This window comes from Haliotis asinina, chromosome 14 (genome assembly GCF_037392515.1).
Source record: "Haliotis asinina isolate JCU_RB_2024 chromosome 14, JCU_Hal_asi_v2, whole genome shotgun sequence".
Classification (NCBI taxonomy): domain Eukaryota; kingdom Metazoa; phylum Mollusca; class Gastropoda; order Lepetellida; family Haliotidae; genus Haliotis; species Haliotis asinina.
In genome coordinates, this window is record NC_090293.1 from 44,950,230 (window position 1) to 44,964,098 (window position 13,869).

Here is a 13,869-nt window from a genome sequence, read left to right on the forward strand (position 1 = left end):
ATGTCCCCCGCGGTGATATCGCTGGAATAATTATTAAGGTGGCGTAAAACTGAACTCACTCATTCAACTGAATTGTTGACTGTGGGGCGGGGTTTTTCCACCTGTCAAAACACATGCATATAGTCAGTTGTTCACATGAGACAACAACACGGGAACACACGTAACACTCAGAGTGGGCAATTGCATCATGCGTAATTTGGGGGTCAATAACATGTTAAAATCGGAAATACACTCCACATGGAAGCCTTGCCAAATCGGTGGAACGGTAAACTGAAATCAGGCGTTCGCTCATGCACCCAATAACGAACACCAAAATAGGGAAAACACTTGAAGGCCATGGATGGTGCTCATCAATGTAGTTAGATCTACCAGAGACTTTGGGGATGTTCCAGTGATATCATGGCCGCCTATACGAGTCTAAATCAGATGGCGTTGGAAACAATGACATGGGGTAATTTTGTTATACAACACATTTCTATAGCGCCGATATCCAGTTCGCCAGTTCAACTGTTCAAGGGCACTTTCCCATCCTTACGAGGTACCCATTCACAGCTTGGTGGACTGGGACACATTGTCACAGTACTTTGTCCATGTTTACTGCTCGTTGTTGTACTCGGCGTTTGCACGTATTCATGTGGCCACCATCTGGTCGTCTACCAACGGATTCGTGGGTTCTTTTAAGTGCACAGGGTTGTGTATTGCATACTAGGGGTTGTGACAACACGGAAAGAGTCTGCACACAGAGTTGACTTCAAGGTATTTTACCCTCGGTCAGAGGTTGGCTCGATCCCGCTACCTCAAAGCTCTCTGGATTACTAGCCTGGCGCCTTAGACAGCTTGCCCACCGCGCGCCTCCGGTTAATCTCGTTAATCTCGCGTCACCTATTATCCAAGAGATACCAAATGACATATCGTTTTTAATTTTCTGCATGTTTTAAGAGAAGCATTAAACCCCCAATGTGTTGTGATGACTATTGTCTCCTTAACGACAATAGCCACATATGTGAAATTTTTAATATGGCTTTGCGAATGGTTCCTTCAAATAAAATGGAAGTTTTTCAAACATTGTACGTGGAGGCTGACGACTTTTTAAGCAGTTCTAAGTCGGTCAGTAACCCTTACTGTATGGAACGATATCTGTTTCGAATCGACAATATTGTTATAAACGTGTAAAACTCGATTTAATCTCTTACACTACTCGATGCAATCTAAGACGAATGTTAACAAAAGACTATCATTTGTCACGCATGATAACGTCATAATATTTGTTAAATCAAACGAGAATTTAATTATTCAAATGGATCGGAATCTTCCTAAATTTATGTCACAATTATATACTGTGCGCCTTTGATGTTTATGGATATCCAAAACTCTACACATTTCATAAATTATTTGACTGCAAAATGTTAAGCTCAGTTTAAGATACATAAATGAACCACCAGTCACAAAAGGTCCATTTGGGGCAACATTTTTTCACCTGAAGATGGTTGGAAAGATCTCTGGCTATTCTACCGCAATTAATATGTCGCAAGTATAAAGGAAAATCACATTTACACAACTGTAAAACTCACCTCAATTATTGTCATGTCTCCTCTTTTGTGTTCCAGAAGAATTATGAAATTATTTATCCAAATTTATTACAGACTTGAAAAGGAAGACATCATGGACCTATTTACGAAGGGAATTAAAGCAATATAAATCTTTCGTTTAAATTCCCGTATTAGCTAAAAAGCGAAAGTCGAAATTAACAGCCTGTGAAAATTATCATGTGTGATCTTAGTAAAGAGAGACGATTTGATTTAGTATTCCAACTATGCGAACTCGGTACTCCTATTTGTAGAGGACAAATGAACCTTTGTACTCAAAATGCAGAAAGGCAGACAATGAGAGAGGTTTTTGCTTGTGTTTATTTTTGTTTTGTTTTGTATACTTTTGGGTTTGTTTTGTTTTTTTCAGTGGGGTGGGGGATGGTGGTGAGGCTGATAAGTTGGTCAGCTCTTTATTGATCCTCAGATCCTCTGTACCCAAATACAGAGGAGCAGGCAGTAGGAAATTCTCTTTGTTGCTGTTGTTGTTGTTGTTGTTGTTGTTGTTGTTGTTGCTGTTATTGTTGTTGTTTAGCTTTTCACTGCACAACAGCGCTAGACGCACTTTTCCAATATCCCAGCCAAACTCATGGGCAAAAGAAACTTATCACCCGATGTTGTGGCTCATAAAGAATATTATATGATAGAAATGTTGTTTGTTACACAAAATGCACCCCAAGTCGTTCACCCCTGCCTCTGTTTACACGAAGTAGCCCATCATTCGGAACATGTTGAATCGCCATAATACGGATCGTCTGCTGATAGAGTGTCCCAAGTCCCATCTGTGGCACGTGTACTTAAAAAACATTGTCTCCTATTGCTGAAGAAAGAACCTTGCAGTATAGACGTGGGTGAAGCAGAGTATATTGTTTAGTGATTGAACCATTCACACAGTTCTTGTAGAGTTTAGGTTTTTTAAAATGGTCATAAAATGTTCAGGTTTCAATTTGTTAATACACATCGATTAATATAAAAACCAGAGGTTGGTTCTATTCCATGAAAGCTTTTATATAAAAGAGTCAATATATGATTTAAGAGGTTGACCTCCCACCACCTAAACCTAATATATTCACTCATCTGCATATCGTCCCATTTTGGGGACGCGCTTTTGCAGTGTGAAAAAAGCATGGAAAATTTCATTTACTGAAATAGTGACACCTCATTCCTTCCATTGTTTGCCAAAAAAAACCAGTTCATAAAAATATGATGAAAATCTAATACCCTATGTATAAATGGGTTAAGACGTTTGCTCGTCATGCCGAAGACCCTGGTTCCATTTCCCCACCTGGGTGTAATGCTTGAAGCAGATTTCTGGTGTCCCTTGCCGTGATACTGCTGGTTGCTAAAAGCGTCGTAAAACTCACTCACTTCTCCAGCGTTATGCGACAAGTCGTTAGATACCGCCCTGGTTTATCCAAGTTCGCTTCCGATGACGACACTGACATAACAGTAATATCCGTAACGCCATTGAATCGTCAAAGTAAAATAAAAAAGCTTTTCTTTAAAAACACCTAAAAAGTTTGCTACTAAAGAATGTATTCTTTTATGTTTCAGCGTCTTCGTCTGTTGTGAGCGTAAGACTTTAATCATACGGTGCTCGGCGAAATATGTCGACGTCAGTGAACTCACTCTATACAGTACAATAGTGTTGTGCCTACACAGGCTGCTTGTAGGAATCTATTGATGTAATGACCGGCTAAATAGCTGCATAGTTGTCATGCATAACTGAATGCAGTGTTGAGATGCGCCGAGCAATGTACAACCTTACAAGGAAATATTAATATAGTTCAAATGGCATGGCAAGTTTATATAATTAATAGTTGTGGTATGTTAATGCAGTGGTTTGCCATATTTGGTCAGGAATTACTGGAGCAGGGAATCTTAAGCTTGTTGAATCTTTAGATGTTGCTGTTGCCTCTGTATTTCAGAAATCTTGATAATCCCTTGAGTCCACTCAGAAAACCAAGCCAGTCATTAATATCCTATCGTGTGTCTCATTAAAGTGGTAAAGTGGTAAAACCATATCGTTTTGGGTAGTCCTCCCAAATGAAGCGACCACGTAATGACATAAATAACTTGAATACTTTTCAGATCTGCGCCAATCCTAAATATTATGCTTACCCACAGCATTGCTTCTTAAAACGAGATCCTTATATTTATTACAGAAGGTTGTACGCTCGTTTAATACCGTCCCGCGTGGAGATGAAAAGGGAATTGGGGCGTTTAACTCAACATTCTCAACTACGTTTAATTTAATACCTGTATACACGGAAAAAACATAATCAATACCTACGCAAGCATCAAACAGGGTCGACCAAAAACTACCCATCTACCTCTAACACCTGGTCAAGTGGACGTACGGTAGACTATTTGCACTGGTCGTTATTCGATGCTGACCACTGACTCACCGGACCTGGTCAACACAGCTTTAATTCCTCTGCTGATGGGGTTAATAAATATATCTGGAGTCAACTAAGTCGTGACTTGACGCAAAGACCCCGCAAACAGGAGATACTGACAGCCTTTTGTTTCAGCGTAACAGAACTGAGCCTAGCGCAGCGTGAGGCGTCCTTGCCGCAGACCAACATGCAGGAAATAGTGCTTTCTCGGTAACCCAGGTTACCGTGATAACACGCACGCCGATTACGGAGATACTTGGGAAGAAGAGAGTACTTATTTTCCATGAGAGCTTCTCGGTCAGTCACGCGTTCTCAAATCGTAAACTGACTGCAAGATCCATCATGCACGTGGAGTGAGACAATGCCAGCGTTCTTTGATGTCCAGGAGCCGTGTGTAGAACAGACTTGCGTTATGGTGTCAAGTGTTTGATTGTGCAAGTCGGCAGTAGACCACCACTGAACTATGGCCCACACAGACTGTGATCATGTCGCTTACATCAACCTCGATCGCAAAACACGTTAAGCAATTGATTTTTTGTGAGGTATAAGGAATTATTTTTTTTCTGTAAAAAGACCGCCTTTGATGATTCTCTTGTCTGATTGTAACAGAAGCTTTCCTTTTTCATTTTTTAAACTTTTCATACCGGAGAGAAATATGCGTGGTAGTCTGGTTGCCGAGACTCCCACCAAAAAAGAGTATGCTCTTGAAAATTGGATTTGACCAAAAACATTTAAAATGCAATCAAAACGTTTTTAAACCTGTAATTTGTTCCCGAAACACAGCAACTTGAGGCCCAAACCTTTCTGTGATATTCGTATCAAATCCTTCACCATCAAATAGTTGGTTTTCGTTTGTGACATTAACTGCCACGAACTAATATTGCTTTTTACTTTCTTTTACTGAATGCCATGCCATGAACAGAAACAGACTTAAAGTCCTATTTTGTTTGGTGTTTAACGCCGCACTCAGAAATATTCCATGGCGGTGTGTAAATAATCTAGTCTAGACAAGACAATTCGGTGATTGACATCATGAGCATCGATCTACGTAAAATTGTGTCCTCTTGGTCAGTGAGCTTGACCATACGACAAACATCAGTTTCTGAAGATCACTTCTTACAAGATCTTCATAGGTGCATAGAGGTGAGGGGGGGCTATACCCTGCCGTGATATTGCTAGAAATAATGCTAAAATCCAACTCACTCACTCACTGATAAGTGAGACAGTAGACCTTACAATGCAAGGAAGCAACATGCCACTTCCAGTGATCAGTCGGACAGGTATGAATCAGCCACTGACTGATGTTATACTGAAGGACAAAAGAACGTACACACAGCATGGTATTATTCTTCTTTATCAATGTATAGTTTGAAAATTGTTTTGAATGTTACTTACAAGCCACAAACATTGTGTACGGGTTACCAAAAGAACCAACTAATCCCCAAACACAAGTTGTGAACTTTCTTTTGTACGTCAGCACCTGTTACTATCGATAGGGGCTGAATCCGCAAACACAACGCACCCTCAGTACCATAAGGTCTCCATCCTTTCAATATCTCCCAATATTTGTAGCTTTGACTTTTCAAACATCTCAGTGACAAATACCTATCCATCACAATTTTGCTTCAATCGCAACGACAATGAACCTCAATGGCCTATCGATACATATTTAGGGGACGTATCCTCAAACACAACTCACCTGACCATGCCTAATATGGCCTAACGTCTCCACCCCCAACAACTTTACCAACCGTTACACTCATTCAGCACAATTTCGCTTCGATCACATGAAACTGAACGTAACATGGATATTGTAACATACTTTACGGGCTGTATGCGCAAACAGGGACGAACCCTCAATGCCCTAACTGTCTCCACCCACAACACCCCTGTCTACTCCTCCCCCCAGCTTTGGGACACGGGCCACAGTGCGATACCTCTGAGTGACGGAGCACCATTACACACTGTCACAGGACATGCCTAACGCGCACCCCTCATAATCCCCGAACAATATGTAACCGGATTATACAAGACGGACACACCCATAAAATCTGATTGTAATCGAGTAGGCACAAGACTCCAGCTATCTCTCGTGTAGTTTATCATGTAACTTAAGATCCAAGGTCGCTACTTAACACAAGGGATTCGTCCTGTGCAGACACCGGTTGGAAGTGATATTGCACTTCGCTATTTACCAGCACGCCTTGGACAGTTAAGAGAAAATCTCGTTGTCTTGTGTTACTGAATCTTCTTGGTCTAATGAAATGTAATCTCTGTAAGTTATTTAATGGTATTTTATTTGGATTACAATTAATGGCGTGGATTAATCTTATTTCGCAGTTAGAAGACAACGACCCTGTGGAAACTGTTCAATCAATATCCCAAAAGGGTTATCCAGTGTGGTACAATTCCATTTAGGAAAACGTTTTCGGGTTTTTTCGTTATTAAAAAGCTTCCCGAATTCTTTCAAAAGGAAAAGTCCTCTCTTGTTCTGTTTAATGTACAATATATATGATTTTCAAAAGTAAGATGTATTTTTTACGTGTTTCTTAAAAAAATATTTATTGCAAGGTTAGCCGTGTTACCACTGCTTTTAACCGTATAACAGTTAAAGGAAGGAAATGCCGGAGTACTCCAGGTCAAAGAAGTTGACCACTTTAGGGACCGTGGAGAACTGGCACGGTGCTGACAAACCAAGCATCAACGCCCAGATCTCGGATCCTGGAATGTCAAAAGGGGAGTAATACTGTTCAGTATGTTGTGGAACCTTAGTTAGCCGACGTTCCGCTTAATAAAACATACATTTCATCTCTCCCCTTCAGTAAAAGTGGAACGCACATAGTTAGCCCATATGAAAGGTCGTTTTTCTTTTGCATTTTTTTTTTCAAACAAAAAAAACCGGTTTGTTCACACACCCTCCTCGTTTTGATATGCGGAGAATCAATCGTACATGATAGAGCCTATGCATAGCATAATAATGAAAAAGATAACAAAAGAGAATAGTTTACTTTAAAAATCCAGTTTTGAAAGCATGTTCAGGGTCCCGACACACAACGCTTTCTTAACGTTACGACCTACCGTAACTCTATACTACATCACAGACTTACGAATGACGTAATTCTCCGAAAGTTTTGAGGATGGCCGAGACCTTGTCATGGTCTTATGATATACTCTTCTTGTTTAGATGGCACCTGTATTTCGTAAGTAAGTATAAAAGCCTCTTGGCGAATTTGTTTTGTGAGGTAAATTGTTTGTGACAGGCATCAGTTCAAATAAGAGAGTGATGATGCTGTTTGACATTTATGTGTCTGTTTTGTTTTGTTTTGTTTTTGTTCTGTTTTTTGTTTGGTTTGCGTTTTTTTTTGTTTTTTGTTTTGTTTTTTTGTTTTGTTTTTGTTTTTGTTTTTTGTTTTTTTTGTTGCTTTTTGTTGTTGTTGTTTGTTTGGGTTTTATTTATACAAATAACATATATCAATATTTGTTAACCTCCTTTGAATTTTTTATAAAAAGTCATAATTTACCGTGAATCAGGCTAACAAAGATCTCTGAATGGGAGTTTATAAATATATGAATATTCATTCAAATCGTAGTTCGTAACTCGAATATTTCGTTATATCCGTGTTCCGTGTGTATAGAGGCGGTGGTGTATCCTCGTGGTTGAAGCGTTCGGTAGGTCACGCCGAAGAGCCTAATTCGATTCCCCAGATGCATGAAGAACATTTCTGTGTTCACTGAATTGTATTGCTGTAGTATTTCTAAATACAATACTAATAATAGTTATCGCAAATCGAAACTGAGGTCTCACATTTGATTTTCGATGATTCGAACGGAAGCGTTGCAGCCATAGTCCGATTCCCCACATGGGTACAATGTGTGGAGCCCATTTTAGCATACGCCCGTCCTAATATCGCTGGTATATTGCTAAACACGGAGTAAAGCTGAACACTCACTCACTCACTCACGTACTCACTCATTGTAGAGATATGTATCCTGAAGTGGGTTAGTGAATTAGTGAGTTTAGTTTTACGCCGCACTCAGCAATATACCAGCTATATGGCGGCGGTCTGTAAATAATCGAGTCTGGACCAGACAATCCAGTGATCAGCAACATGAGCATCGAACTGCACAATTGGGAACTGATGACATGTGTCAACCAAGTCAGCGAGTCTGACCACCCGATCCCGTTACTCGCCTCTTACGACAAGCACAGTCGCCTTTTATGGCAAGCATGGGCTGCTGAAGGCCTGTATCCTGGACGTTGATGGGAGAGAAATACGCCGTCCAGATAACTGGAGTTTTTAGTGCATGCAAATGTCCTTGAAAAGACCTAGTGAGTTCTCGCCCGATAACAAAAACTATGACACGTCTAACGTTTCTTAACACTTTCTCTGCTTTCACTTTGAATGTATATTGCAAATCCTTAATCTTCAGCGACCAGTGTCACGACGCTAGTTGGATTTGACAAAGGTTGTAAATCAACATTCGCCAGTTTCAAGTAGGTTTCCAAAGAGTTACAGTCAAATAATTTAGATTCACTGTGGGTATGGTTACTGCTCAGATTCAATTAGAGCAGCATACGTGGGATATTTGCCTCACGTTTCAAAGCGGCCACCTTGAAACCTGTTCTTGAAGCTACACCACCCTACAATGCTGCCTCGTGAGACCTAATCCTAAAATTGACAGTGTACAGTTTCAAAATTTCGACACATTTTAAAACATTTTAGTCCAGAATAATAGTACACGACAACCCCCCAAAAGTATCCGAGGCATAACAATTTGAAATGTTTGTGTTACTTCTACATTAATAACCTACGTCATGTTATTAATCTGTACATAACGTATGTGTGAACAAACCGCAGAAAGAAAATATCCTCATCTATCCGAGCGATGCGAGAGAGAGGGGAGGTTAATCCTCACCATTCAAACTCCCATCACCTCAGACAGGGTAATTATGCGGCTTGTATTGGGGAGGGTGTGATGTTTACAGAACCGCGCATCCCAAGGAACTGTGTCGTCTCGCTTCTGATGCAGAAACTTTAACTCGCCCAAGTTAATCGAAATTAACGTTGACGCCAGCGGTCGGTCCTCCATGTGTTGCAATGTCCTAAGGTTGTGTCATTTTCGTTTATTATGAGAGTTGAGAATTTGAAAAAAAATACGAAGGTTTTGTCTGTTAACCAGCCGCGGGGATGGGGAGGCGTACTATTGTCACAATAAATCTATATTTCCATGGTGATGAGTGTAAAAAATATACACGACCTTTGGTTGTGGGTTAAATTTGTGAAAAAAATTCACAGTGTGCTTGGTGATTTTTGAAATTTGCTTTTCATGGAAGTTTGTGGACGTTAATGAGGTGCTCGAAGAGTGGGTTATTTGTAGGTAATAGGTTGGGGTGTGACTGATGTATGTGGGGATATTGAGGGGTAAGAATGAAATAGGTGGCCTACGTACGAGGTCCTTTTTAGCTCATTGTCGCTTAAAGGAACTATGAATGATTGGGTTGTCCTTCTTCAGTCAGATGTGACCCTCCAAATAGTTCGCCTTTGCTCTCTCGTGGATCAGACTATAGCCAGCTTTGTGTCTGATCTGACTCGGTCTATAGTCCGCCTTCAGTCGATGCCTACCCGTTCTTCAGATCGCCCCCAAATGTGAATCAGACTATGGCAATTCTTCATTCAGATGTGAGTTGGCCTACATTCTGCCATTAATCAGACATGACTCAGTCTACAGTCCGCCATTAGACAGATATGACCCGGCCTATAGTCAGTCAATAGTCAGACATGACTCGGCCTACAGTCTGCCATTAGTCAGACATGACTCGGCCTACAGTCTGCCATTAGTCAGATATGGATCGGTCTACAGTCTGCCATTAGTCAGATATGGATCGGTCTACAGTCCAACTTCAGTCAGATATGTCTCGGCCTACAGTCCGGCATTAGTCAGATATGAGTCACACCATACATACCCAGTTTGCCCAGAGTCAGACAGGACTTGACGTGTGTGTATAGAATGGCCCATGTCCAAGACATGAAACTTCTAAAACCCCAAAAGCTACAACATTTCGTCCATCAATTCAAAACTACCCCTCGTAAAACATAAACAACAGAAATTAACACACTCAGCTCTGCCCCATCTACTCAAAACAAAGTAACCCAACCCTTCATAAAATACTTTTGATATCCATGTACAAACGAAGTATTGTTCCAATTTACAGTTGCACTGATACAATAAAATAAACCGTGAATGAACTCTCTAAGATACAGTATTCCAGAAACCCATAAACTATCTTTAATTATTTTTCTTTCACATTAGCAACGCAGAGACATACTGCCCACCATGAAACTATAATGGGTTGAATGAAATTAATCCGAACATAGTCCCATCCGTCGTGACAGACCATAGCGGTTAATATCATTGTGATAAGCGAAAAATATATTCCTTTGTGAGGACAACAAAGGCAGTTGTTATAAGAACCAGTCCTGATATCTAGTTCCTCGCTGAGAAAACAACGTGAGTTTTTTTAGTGAGATAACCCACACCTAAACTGTATCAGTCGACGGGTGTGTGGTACTGACGAGACTAACACAATATTGGATTTATTTATTAAAGGGACTACTCTCATCTTCGTCTAACTCAGCTGTCTTGGTCAATACGATGAAATTCGTGGAATTCGGGGAACCTGTGAATTATTTCTGTATAATTCAACTTAAAAAGTAAATACCCATGTATGATTCTGAGCAAAAATAAAACGATAAAGAAATGGTTATTTGATTGTAAATTATTACTGCGATCTTACACTTAATAGCATCACTGATTGTTGTTGTCTGTTTAACGCGGCTCTAATCATGTGCCTTTATGTGGTCTGTAAATAATCAATAATCGTGTCTGGACCAGACCATCCAGTGCACGACTATCGATCTACGCATTCGGGGACCCGTGAAGGTCCCGGGGTAGAATAGGCCTTCAGCAACCCATGCTTGCCATAAAAGGCGACTATGCTTGTTGTAAGAGGCGACTAATGGGATTGACACATGTCATCGGTTCCCAGTTGAGCAGATCAATGCTCATTTTGTTGATCACTGGATTGTCTGGTCTTATTTACAGACCGCCGCTATATAGTTGGAATATTGCTGAGTGCGGCGTAAAACTAAACTCACACACACACACACACACACACACACACACACACACACCGCGCGCGCGCGCGCGCGCAATCGGGACATAATGACGTGTCAACCAAGTCAGAGAGTCGGACCACCCGGTCCCGTTAGTCGCCTATTACGACCACCTTGGGTTGCTGAAGACCAATTGTAACCGGGATCTTCACGTGTCAACCAAGTCAGCGAGTCGGACCACCCGGTCCCGTTAGTCGCCTGTTACGACCACCTTGGGTTGCTGAAGACCAATTGTAACCGGGATCTTCACGTGTCAACCAAGTCAGCGAGTCGGACCACCCGGTCCCGTTAGTCGCCTGTTACGACCACCTTGGGTTGCTGAAGACCAATTGTAACCGGGATCTTCACGGGTGAATCACTGTCAACGAGCATCTTACAGCTGCGAGGCCTACTGATGCGAGTGATAAGTAGAGCTATAATATTCAAAATCGAGTAAAGTTTCTCGTGTCCTCCATTTTGTGTTAATCATTTGTAAGCATGGTTTACATATTTTTCAATGTATCTTTCCTCTGCGTATCTTTGGGAAGTCTCTATACTGACGTCTTTTTAAATTATTTCTAACATAACATCGACACCTGATAAATGTTCCGCCAAAAGCATAGTGACACGAGCTCAGTGATGAATAGAAGAGGAAGCACGCTTAACGTCGCATTGAGCATTGCCCCAGCTATATGACGTAAAAGACTTACTCTGGACTAGCCAATCGAGTGATTGATATCATGAACATCCATCAACGCACCTGGGATACGATAGCGTGCATCAGTCAAGTAAACACGTCTAGCTACCTGATTCTCTTACTTTACGTCAGAATTTTAAATCTGTGTAACATATTGAAAAGAGTTGTGATAGTACACATGATATTGACATGATTCAAAGACGTAAACAGTTTCACACAAAACAGACCGATGAGATAAAATTCTGGACAAAAACGCTAGTATCAATATCGGTGTATCGGATCCCGGCAGCAACAATAACACGTTAAACATGGTATATCAGCGTGACATCAACTCATATTCTAACAGCTGTAAGTTTATACACAAACAAACTACTACAAACCTAACATTTGGATTATCTCGTTCGGCACGAGACGGAACGAGACTAGGCCTACCTGACGTGACTTTACCGATAACTTACGGGAGGATATCATCTGTAGCCAGAGCGTTAGCTCTGCTCATGACAATTTCACGTGAGGCATGGCAGAAATTTCAGGAATCCCTTTGTGATCGATAATTGATCACACTGATCAAGCCGATTAAAAATATTAAGTATCTTGTCGCTTTGTTTCAGACACACGCATACCGATTTACAACAATTGATTGTTTCTCGGGTGATCGCCAACAGATAGATAGGTTATTGATGCTGTCAAAGCACATCGCCAAGGATTAAAGACGTTATGGATACAAACAGAATGATCCTACGATTATTACCGACACATAACCTCGAATCTTATCGCAGAAGATGTGCCAAGAGCGAATCTTATCTTTAATCTGATTGGCTATCTTCTGACTAGTGTGATATGGAGTGATGGGCGAATAGAGCTTTAGGGCTTTAGGACCTTAGAGAGTAAAGGACCGAGCTCTTTAATTCTGTCTGACGTATGGTATTTTATGTTATTATATGAGAGTAGAGTCACCTACCCTGCGCGTCTTTTTCTCACGAGTTATTGGATATTAGTCAAATGAAGATTTTTTTTTCTCTAACTGTTAGCGTGTTTTGATGTATTCGATACTCTTATAAGCTGTTATAATTATTAATATATAATAATCTGTCATTGTTACACCTTGAGCTGGCTTGGATATCGATATGATGTATGAAGCCCTCCACTACACCTCTGTTGTGGCGGTGGTTGACGGACAGGTATTTCGAGGTGATGTCTTCCAGGGAGTACTAACATTATTCCTACATCATGTCCTGCAGTTAGTGATGTGTGTTTTGTTTACTGGAGTCTTATATTTCAAGTACGATGTGCCCTTATCAAGCTCGAAAAAGAACTTAGGATCAGTGAAATTCCTACCTTATATGTTTTAGGCTCAGGTAAGTTGTCAGCACGAGTTAGAATCCACTGGCTCATAGCACTATTTTGTACTTGTTTTGGCTTAAATGCATAACCGGACACTGGAAGGGGTATCGGAAGTACATACAAAGTTACTATCTTGAAACCCCACATATTACTCAACCTACCAATTCACAAGCCAAGTAAATCACTTTTTTCCAGCTTACATTCCATATAAGACAACCACCAGCCTACTGAAAGACTCGCACTCACTCACTCACTCACTCACACACTCACTCACTGGGGCGGTGGGGTAGCCTAGTGGTTAAAGCGTTCGTTCGTCAAGTCGAAGCCCCGGGTTCGATTCTCTACATGGGTACAATGAGTGAAACCCATTCCGGTGTTCCCCTTCATGATATGACTGGAATATTCCTAAATGCGGCATTAAACAAACTCACTCACTCACTCACTCACGCACGCACGCACGCACTCACGCACTCACGCACACACGCACACACGCACACACAAAACAATCTGTTCTCCCGCTCGCATTCGATCACCAAAACAGCCGTCAGTTCCTATCGCGATGAATAAACGTTACACCCCGATCACGATTTATAGAGACGATTGTATTAACACGTCAAAACAGTCGGTAAACCTTTCAGCGTTAAAAAGCACGGCCTCTTGGGTGATCTTTCATGAAAAACAACCTGAAC